The sequence below is a fragment of the Anabrus simplex genome, chromosome 1 (genome assembly GCF_040414725.1).
Source record: "Anabrus simplex isolate iqAnaSimp1 chromosome 1, ASM4041472v1, whole genome shotgun sequence".
NCBI classification, from domain to species: domain Eukaryota; kingdom Metazoa; phylum Arthropoda; class Insecta; order Orthoptera; family Tettigoniidae; genus Anabrus; species Anabrus simplex.
Genome location: NC_090265.1, coordinates 1,527,689,806 through 1,527,701,061, shown reverse-complemented (window position 1 = coordinate 1,527,701,061; position 11,256 = coordinate 1,527,689,806).

Sequence of the window (11,256 nt, the reverse complement as noted above, 5' to 3'; positions counted from 1 at the left end):
GGATAAGAGAATCCATGCTAATTTTCTACAATATAATGGGCCTTGTAACATTTGAATTCAACTGGAAACCATTATAATTTTAATAAAATGAATACTAACATTCTATTTACTATGTCCTAGTATTAAATTATTATAAATTATGGAATGTGAAACATGAATACAACATTTAACATTTATTGTTCATTTCAGGTTGAATTTACGTGCGAAGGTGTTCCATCTCTTAATGAAGTCCCTGTAGTTGGAGACTGGAAAGTGATGAAGCCAGTTCCATCAACATCTTGTTGATCTATCACCACTGTTAATTGCTTCACTTTCACCATCATCACCAAATCAACCATCACCACGTGAAAGTGGTATATCAAGAGGTCAGGAAAAGAAACTAATTCAGCAAGAGGAAGACAAACTCCTTCAACAAGCCACTTCAGTGACTCTGTGACAAGGGAAACACAGCAGCTGTCTGATCTGGATGCATTTGGTTTGTTTGTTTCCAGTTCATTAAAATAATTAAAGAACAAAGCCCTTGTTATTCAAGGAAAGATACAATTATTTGGTATTATACTGAGTCTGCAGGAAGAAGACATCAGACTGAGTGAGTAATAAGGGAAGACTGGTTTAGATGTTTTAAATTTAATTTAAAACTTCAAGTTTTTTATGTAACTTTCTTGTATTTTCACATTGATGTAATTTTTCAGATGCAAAAGAGTAAAATTAAAATACTAGCACATGTGGAATGAGTGAACATAGTACATTTTCAACCATGTTTTATTTCCTATTTATTATGTTAATTTATTGTAATTCACTGGTATTAATTTTCAGTTACAGTATAACACAGTAAAAGCTCATATAAAAAATAAAATACTAGTACTTACATATGGAATGACAGAAGCACAACTTAGATTAAAATATGAATTATGATACATTTTACACTTCCAGCGTAGTTAATACAAGAAATTAAACATTATGAACATTTAGTCGAATTTCTAGGAACACTATATTCCACATAGTTTAAATTTAATTTCTTTTATTCATATTTATTGTAAGTTTTATTTCAATATATACTTCTTTATTATGCTAATAATTATAATTCTTTATTGACCAGTAGTATTAAAATATTTCTGGTACGTATCTCTTACTTTCCTCTCATCCTCTGCAGACCTTTGCCTCTCTACCCTCTGTAATCCTACATTATTCTCATTCCTCCATCCACCAGGAACAACTACACACTGTTCTCTTCTAGTTGCTCTACATATCTTTTATTACCTGTAGCTAATAAAAAATTGTACAGTGCACTGGCAAATAACATTATTATTTCAACTGTTTCCACAGGAAGGCCGGTTTTATTTCAGTAAAATTCTAAATATCTAGCACAATATGCCAAATGCATTGTTCTGATGTATGCCTAGCTCTGCTCAAGCGATAATTAAATCTGCTGAGTGAGATTCCCTTTGTGAGGCTTCATGATGTTTTCTTGTAGAGGGAAAGCATCATCTGCAACTATCACATAGGGAAATTAGACAGTGCTCCCTGGTAATTGTTTTGACAAAGGGAAGTTGGCTAAATTTTTGTCCATTTTTGTACGTAATGTATTATTTCTGAACACACCTCCATCACTTATTCGTCCATTGCATCCTGCATCTACACTAGTGTAAAAAAGTTAAGCATAAGTTACGAGTAAGCAGGTCAACAGGAAATAGACCGCAAATCGCACGACATATGCACCTACCAACCTTACGTGTTCGCTCTGTGTAGGAAAGGAGTGTTCCCTGCTTTGACTAGCGGCGTAACCGCAAGGTAAACAAAGCCAGTGCCGGCGCCCTATATTCCCTTAGTCGTGTTTGCCCTGTAATAGTGTGCGGAGTGGTACAACGACGCCATTTGGACCCCGTTTTGCAGGGTAGAATACTCGACCGTCTGGAAGCAGGCCAGACACAGATTGAAGTCGCCGTATCCTTGAATGTGCCACAAAGTGTCACTTCCAGACTTTGGAGACTATTTCGAGACACAGGAGATGTTAGTCGTAATACAGTACCAGGTCGACCAAGGGTAACCACCCCACAGCAGGACCGATATGTGGCCATTTACCGCACGACGAAATTGGGGTGCACCTGCAAGAGAATTGTCGGCGGAGCTTGCAGCCATCTCAGGGTTTGCCGTTTCCCGGCAAACTGAGTACCGGAGGCTCAGAACAGCATCCCGCTCACTCCAGCACAGAGACGGGCCCGTTTTCTGTGGAGCTGTCAACATCGAAACTGGACCATGAATGAATGGAGGCATGTGCTCATCACAGATGAATCCCGCTTCAGTTTGCAAAACGATTCCCGTCGCACATTAATCTGGAGAGAACTGGGTAACCGATACAACCACAGGAACATCGTGGAATGGGACCAGTATTGTGGTGGTGGCGTCATGTTGTGGGGCGGCATCATGTTGAATGGCCGTACGGACCTGCACATTTTCATGGGTGGTCCGAGGAAAACTGTTAACGATCGGAGATACAGGGATGAGGTACTGAGACCACATGTTCGACTCTCTAGAGGTGCGGTTGATCCCGATTTCCTCTTAATGGACAATAATAACCGACCGCACAGCGCTGCTCTGGTGGATGAATTTCTGGCTGGGGAAGACATTCATTGCATGGACTGGCCAGAGAGGTCTGCGGATCTGAATCCCATAGAACATACCTGAAATGCATTGGGGATGCGAATTGCATCCCATCAGCCTCCACCAAGGAGCCTCTGAGACCTTCGCATTGCCCTTTCGGAGGAATTGGATCGACTGCCGCAAGAGCTCTTGCACTATCTGATAGAGAGCACGCCACGTCGCTGCGAAATATGTGTGTCCATTAGGGGTAACCATACACCCTATTAACAGCATATTTTGTTGTGGAAGGCATTACCTAGTTGTTGTCAAAGGTGTACCTTAGCCATCAGAACCTTTCTGACACTGTTTTTTGGACAAGTTGTGTGACATATGATGTGTGAGTCAGCTTCCGTTAGTTCAGCAATCCGTCTGACATTCTTATCAGGCGGTATGGCGTCGTTTAGTGATTATGCTTAACTTTCGGACAGTAGTGTACATACAGAAATGTATATCCTGCATCAACTACTGTAGAGCAAGTAAGACTATGCTCTTTCCTCCTTGTAATTGAAACAGCAGTAAATTAAACATGTTTTCCACCAAGAGTACGAAGACATTTGGGAAAGTTCCATATTTCTTCATACTGCTCGGATATTTCATGCCACTAATTTTCTGTTGATGGCATCTGAAAAAAAATGCTCCACATAAGTTCCATTGCAGAGTATAAGTATAATAATGGAAACTACAAACTCAACAAATAATGCTACCAAACTGTAGCATGAAACATTTATTTAAAACACAGTTTAAATAACACAGAATTTGTTTTGAAAAATATTTGTTTGCAGAAATTAGGCCTATAGTAGGCTATAGTTGCCATAAGCTGATGAAAAATATCGATATTACAGCACATATCCCTGGTACCTACTAAGCATGTTAACCTCTACCAACATAATATGAGAATAATTAAATCTGTAGACCTATCTTCAAGTATTCATCCTTCACGCTTTCATACAAATAGCTTTACATGTTTCTGGAATTATTGTTGAGATAGCACTCGGAGAAATCCTAAAATAATACATAATTTTTTGTAACTTTCTCCATTTGCCAGGAATAAAGACCAGCACTAATCTGTTGAAATGGGAAATAGTGTTAATATTTAGGTTTTAGGTTATGTAGGCCTATATGGTATAGCGTGTTTTAGGTATGTAGGAACCAGGTAACATTCATAATTATACGTACCTCTTTGATGCTGAAATACTTTCTCGCAAGTTGGTGTTTATATTTATGATTCGGGGTTCTACCAAATTAAAAAAAGCTTCGGGAACTGTACCTCATCCATTCTCAAGACATTTTTGTAGGATTCTGAGTATTCAAGTCGTAGCTATTTATTTAATAAGCTGTGCAATTCTCTACCATCTTCATCACGCCTTTGAATCCATGGTCGAGTCCACCACCTTCTACTGTACCATCCTAATTTTGCTCTCCTGCGACGGCGAGAAATCATAATAATAACTGCAGCTGCAGCGACTATCGTCATCATATATTCGACGTCAGCCATTTTCTAGCAATAACTTGCCACGGTAATGGTAAGCGTGTGTACCTGATTTCATACAGTACACGGCAGTGGAGTAAAAAGTTGTACCATCCAGTTACGCCATCTGTAGTGTAATAAATATCCTCGTCTGTTTATGGCTTTATGGATTACTTTACAGATACAGAAAAAGAAGACAACGAGGTCATTATGCTTTACTACGAATCCACTGCTTTACTGAAGGACATCAAGCTCCTCTCTCGAAACGGGCCACAAGTTCTATATCTTCGAGATATATGGGAAGGTGAAGACCAGGAATATAAGTCAGATACGTGTGTTAACGAGCGGCCTAAAATACCATGGAAGACTACATCTTTACTGATCAGTCTGATATTACTGATATCCTATTAAAAACATGGAACTAAGCGAAACGTTCCCCGTGCAACATCCATATTTTTCGATCCTCTTGGTTTGTTTGCTCCAGTCTACATCATCGCTAAAATTCTCTTCCAAGACATTTGGCTCAGGGGAATCGACTGGAAAGAGATATAGCCATCAGATCTCGTGCAACGATTGCACTCCTGGACAGATGGATTCTGAAATTCACTTGTTTTGCGACGCATCCGAAAGGGCCTACGGAGCTGTACTATACGTGCGAACCACGACTGAGAACTCATGGCTGATACGATTAGCCTGCAGCAACACTAGGGTTGCTCCTGTAAAAGAGTCACACTTTCTGGATTGGAACTACTCGCCGCATTAATTGCTTCACGTCTCCCAAACTACTTCTGTAAGGCGACTGATTTCGAAGTCACCAAATCTATCTTATGGAGTGACTCAACGGTGATACTTGTTTGGATAAGAAATGATACCAACAAATGGAAGAAGTTTGTGTGTAATAGGGTGAATGAAATCCTACACTACACTACGCCGAGTCAATGGAGACAATGTCCGGGAAGCCAGAACCCAGCAGATCATCTCACCCGAGGAGTTCACGCCGATGATTTTCTTTCACTTGGTCGTTGGTGGAATGGACCAGACTGGCTGGCTCAGGAGCGATTCCTGGCCTCATGACATCAGTGACTCCGACATGACACTACCAGAAGTAAAGAAATCATCCTCACAAGTTCTAGCGATAACAATGGGAGAACCACTTGTGAACGTTGAACGATTCTATTCCTATTGGAATGTACTTCACGTCATGGGTTGGGTCTTTCGCTTTATAGGTGCAGCGAAGGAGAAGAAAATAACATCCCACGCTTTGACAGTTGCGGAACTGGAAGTTGCTCGAAACTACTGGATTAGAAATGTCCAAGAAGAATGCTTCACCAGCGAATTGACAGCACTTCGGAATAATGTTTCCCTTCTGTCATCATCTCCAAAAGCACGCTACCACCCCTTTCTAATGAATGATCTTATTCGACTTGGAGGACGACTGCAATTCGCCGACTTGTCTATGAGAGAAAAACACCAATTACTGTTGGACGAACGTCATCGTTTCACACAAGTCTTGATAACGCAGACGCATGTTAGACTTCGCCATCCAGGAGCTTGGGTCACTCTAGCGGAACTTCGCAGTGAATTCTGGATACTGCGAGCTCGGTAGACCACCAAGAAAGTAAATCACACATCTCTTCCTTGCAAAATGGATTACAACGTTTCACTCCAGTAAATTAAAGCTTCCTGACGTCTGGATCGCGTCCGACCTGTACGACCTTTCTCAGTAACAGGAATCGACTTTGCCGGCCCACTCTTATGTCTGCCACCAGTCAAGAAATCGTATATCGTATTATTCACTTGCACTACAACGCGCACTATACACTGCCTGAGCACATGTCATGGGATAGCAGACCACTGATGCGCAGGTGTGTTGTCTGCGCACCACATGCCCCCTGTGCCAGCGGCAGTTGTATATGAGACTTTGTGAGCAGCGGCTGTGCATGTGACAGGTGTAACATGGAACGCCGTCGTGAGCTGACACCGTTCGAACGGGGTATGGTGGTCGGTGCCCGACGGATGGGAAGTGCGATTTCGGAAGTGGTGCGGGAATTCGGCTTCACACGATCAACCATGTCCAGGGCGTATCGTGGATGGTTGAATGCGGGTGTCACCGTCCACAACAGACGAAAGACCAGCCGTCCAGCCACCCTCGATGACCGTGACCGGCGACATCTGAGACGGATTGTCAATAGTGACAGGCGGGCAACCGCTCAACAAATCACGGCTCAATTCAACACAGGCCGTGCTAGACACGTCTCCCAGTGGACAATCCGTAGGAACATGGGTTCTATGGGGTATGGGAGCCGGCACCGCACACGAGTGCCACTGTTAACCCAACGTCATCGGGCACAACGACGCGCATTTGTCGCCATTCACCAGGGATGGACACTGGAACAATGGCGTAACGTGATATGGTCGGACGAATCACGGTTTCAACTGCACCATGCCGATGGGAGGCAACGTGTATGGCACAGATCACATGAAGCGATGGATCCCGCCTGCCTCGAAGGTGTGGTCCAGGGCGTTGGTGTCTCTGTTGTCTGGGGTGCATTTTTCTGGTATGGAATGGGCCTCCTAGTTGTTCTGGAAGAGACTTTGAATGGTAATGTTGAGCTGCTCGGAGACCATCTCCACTCATTTTTGGCCTTCCAGCTCCCAGACGGTTCTGCGATGTTTCAAGATGATAACGCGCTCCCACATCCCTCTCACGTCGCCCGGGAATGGTTTCAGGAACATGTAGGGGAAGTCCAACGACTGCCATGGCCACCCAGGAGCCCCAATATGAACCCTATCGAGCATATCTGGGATGTCCTGGAACGCAGGCTCCGTGCCATGGATCCTGCACCCACGAAAACACAACCAGCATTGCTGGCCGCTCTGCAAACGATTTGGTGTCAGCTGCGTTCAGGGACTTCACTTCCACGGCGTCTCACTGCAGTTTACAGGGCCAGAGGAGGCCTCACATGCTATTAAATGACTATCACATGACATTTGCTAAGTCAATGTACATCTCGAGTTAGCAACAAATATATCGACTGATAGATTTCTGATGGCTCTTCAACGGTTTTGTTGATCGCCGTGTGTTACCACACACCGTATACTCAGATGAAGCACAAACATTCCACGCAGCTAACAGAGAACTGACTGAACTCCTCACGACGATTGAAGATCCCAACTTACTGTACATCACTACTTCGCCTATCACGCTGTCATCTGGAAATTCAGACCACCATGGGCGGCTTGATGGGGATGATGGTGGGTACGGATGATTGGTTCCACCAAACTCTGCCTTAGAAAAGTACTAGGCCGCGCACGAGTAGACGAAGAGTGGAACATCGAATGACCCCTAAACTCGCACCCCATCGTGCGTGACGGAGGTGACTGCGGAGCCTTAACACCATCCCATTTTCTCAATTGAGAAAAGACTACGACTCTCCCAGCAGGACCGGATGTGATCTCTGGCGGCAGTTGAAGAAGGAGTACCTCCTCCGACTGTGAAACTAACTCGAGGTTAGGTGTTCTCGAAGTGGACATCCGAAACTCCGTGTAAGGGATGTTGTTTTGTTACTAGACACTTGCTGCCCAGGTTGATGTGGAGAAGAACTCGCACTGATGAACTTCTCCAAGGAAGAGACAGACGGGTAAGACCAGTCATCCTACGTCTGTCAGGTGGATCGAGAATTAGCCGACCGATACAACTGGTCATCTCTCTGGATATAGATCAGGGTGGGGAGGATGTTGGTGATGTTGCCTAACATATCTTCTTTTACTCCGTGAACAAAGCATTTTTGTATGTGTTAACATGTTTAATACTCTCTGCAAACAAAGGAAGGAATTACTACATAAATGTGTGTTTCAATAACTTCGCTCTCCCATCACTATCACGATCCACGACACCAGCTGTCCACCTCAGCATCTTAGTCAGCATGACGCCCAATCGACACTCTGTCTCATTCGTAGTTGGCCAACATTTGCAACCGTACATTGCAACAGGTCGGATGAAATTACGATAGATTTTTTTAAATTTGAGATTATCTTTCATCCTCCGGTCACAAGTTATCAAATAAGTATATGTCTATAGTATATTCCCATAAGCCTTATCAATTCCAGCTGCTTTTCTATGTTTCAAATTTTGTATGTTACTGTAAATGTCTTCGTTATCGTAGTTTTCGCTAGTATTAGTCACCTCCCCAACCTCGATATTATCCTTGTAACCAATATAAACTTCTCTCTGAATACTTCCGACTTCCGCAGATCCTCACGTACACATTCCCCTTGTCCATTAATGATTTCTAAAATGTCCTTCTGGGAACATGTTTCTGCCTTAAAGTATCTATATAAACACTTCCACTTTTCACTAAAATTTGTATAACTGAACATTATACCTGCCTTCATATTATCCTTCCCGGTCTAGAAAACCAAGAATAACGGCCGAGAGGATTCGTCGTGCTGACCACAGGACACCTCGCAATCTGCAGGCCTTCGGGCTGAGCAGCGGTTGCTTGGTAGGCCAAGGCCCTTCAAGGGCTGTAGTGCCATGGGGTTTGGTTTTTTTTTCATATTATCCTTAGCTGGCCTCTTCGCTAATTTCAATTTCCTCTTAAGTTCCTTCAATTTCTCCTTACTTTCACAACAATTATTTCTAACTCCATTTGTTTCCAACCTACACCTCCTTTATAATCTCCTTACTTCTCTGTTATAATACAGTGGGTCTTTACCATTTCATACCACCTTACAGTACCTCCATCCACATTCCTAAACAATTGCTTTAAAGCCAGCCAACAGTCTGTTTACATTTTTATGTACAGTTTTCCACCGATCATAATGACTTTTTACAAACTCTCTCATGCCTGCCTCATCGCCCATATAGTACTGCCTAATAATCCTACTTTTACAACCTTCCTTTCTATCGCATTCATTTTTAACTACGACAAGATCAGCTTCGTGATCACGAATACCAACTATTACTTCAGTTTCTCTACAGAGCTCATCTGATTATCCAGCACCACGTCCAAAATATTATCCTCTGTGCCGTGTGTTGGACATGCTTCATATCGTTAGCATTACCTACCCAATTGACATTTGGTAATTTGATATCGCCCCCCTACAATCACGTTCCTTTCCGTATCTTATCAAATAATTCCGAATCGGCGTCAGCGCCACCCTTTCCAGGTCTGTATACTCCACTCTGTACAAGCTGCCTGTTATCTTTAGAGATAAGCCTTAAAGCTTAGAATTTCATATTTGTCATCTTTAACTTTTCCGTAGCTTACAAATTCTTCTTTCACCAGAACGAATACTCCCCCTCCTACCATTCCTATCCTGTCTCTACGATAAATACTCCAGTTTGTAAGAAAATGTCTGCATCCATTGTATCATTTCTCAGCTATGATTCAACTCCTATTACAATATTTGGTAAATATGTATCTATCAAATTTCTTAATTCTATTCCATTCTTTAGACAGTTCAACATTAACATTCTTATGTCACCCCTACTTGACTTACAGCTCCCTGTAACCTTGTCACCGCTCTCTAGTCCACCCTGTTTCCCTGTAACTCTTCATAATTAATTTCCTACCTGATACGTACCACTGCGGATCAAGTGAAGTCCTTCTGAGCGCAGATCCCTATATTCTACTCTCCCATTATCATCTAGAAATCTCACTCTCAGTTTCCCACATACCCCCTCCGTACTCTCATTAATTACCCAATCGCCTTCCAGTCGGTATCAATGCTACTTAGTAATCAATTGACGATATTCTTCGCTTGTTTAAACTTCATCCGTGCTGCATTTACCATATCCCACACATCCCCACCTATGTTGGTACTTATACTTGATTGCCTTAAGTTGTTGTTAAGAAAGTACTTTCCTCAACATCTATCTTAACCTAATTACTGAATAACACTGCACTCTGGTTCTCCGTTCTCCACACTCACTCCCCACATGTCTAACAATGCTCCCACATGATCTAATGAAAAATTAAGAAGAGTCCGCCATTTATGGCAGAACTGAGAATTAAAACTGGGACAGCTGGTCTGGAAGATACTATGCTAAAACTCACATGCCTAAACTTTTACAATAAATCTATGTTGTGTTCTGTATTCGATTTCCAGTACCAATATTCTAAATGGCATTACTGTTTGCTGAAAAAGGATATTTCTCTAATATACTACCATTTTCATCGATATGTGAACAATAACACGTAATATTTCTTCTTCATTCAGTGAAAATCTTGCCCGCCATTATTGTTACAAAAACGATACGTGGCATAATTCACAGATAAGTTACAGCAATAGAGATACAAAAATATTGTTGTGGCTATATCGAAGAATAACGTCAAGATAATGCATAATTCTAAATCAGGAGGGCAGATATCACCAAATGCCGTATTGTAGAAGGGGTCGTACATGTACCTGAATGGTTACTGAGGGAAAGATCTCCTAAATATAGTTCTCCAGTTATGTAATAAGATTTACGACGTCCTGTAGTTTTTATTATTGTTTGGGTCATCAGTTCATAGACTGCTTTGATGGAGCTTTCCGTGACCCCGTATCAAGTGCTATTCTTTTCATTTCCATGTAACTACTACATCCTAAATCTACTCTAATCCATTTGCCATATTCATGTCTTGGTCCACCCCTACCGTTCTTACCGCCTACAATTCTCGCAAAAGCTATCTGAACAAGCATGGGTGTTTTAACATGTGTCCCATCATTCTGTCTCTTCTTCTCATCAAATTCGCTAAAACTTCCTCCACTTTCCAGTTCAGATCCGTATCTCTTCATTCGCGATTCTATCTACCCCTTTGGGTATTCTTTTGTAACACCACATTTCGTAAGTTTCTATTTTTTTTCTTTCAGATCTAGTTACAATACAATGTTCTAAGTGAGGAAATTTCGCTTGTTAAGAAAGGCTTCAATTTCTTGTGTTATTCTGCATTTTATGTCCTCCTTACTTCCAAAATCGTGATTTCATTTCCTAATCTAATATTTCCTGCATCACCTGACTTCGTTCGACTGCACTCCATAACTTCCATTTGGATTTATTTATGTTAATCTTGTAGTCCTTCTCCAGGAATACGTTTACACTATTCACCGATCTCTCCACATCTTCTGCAGACTCAAATAAGTAACACCATCAGTACATC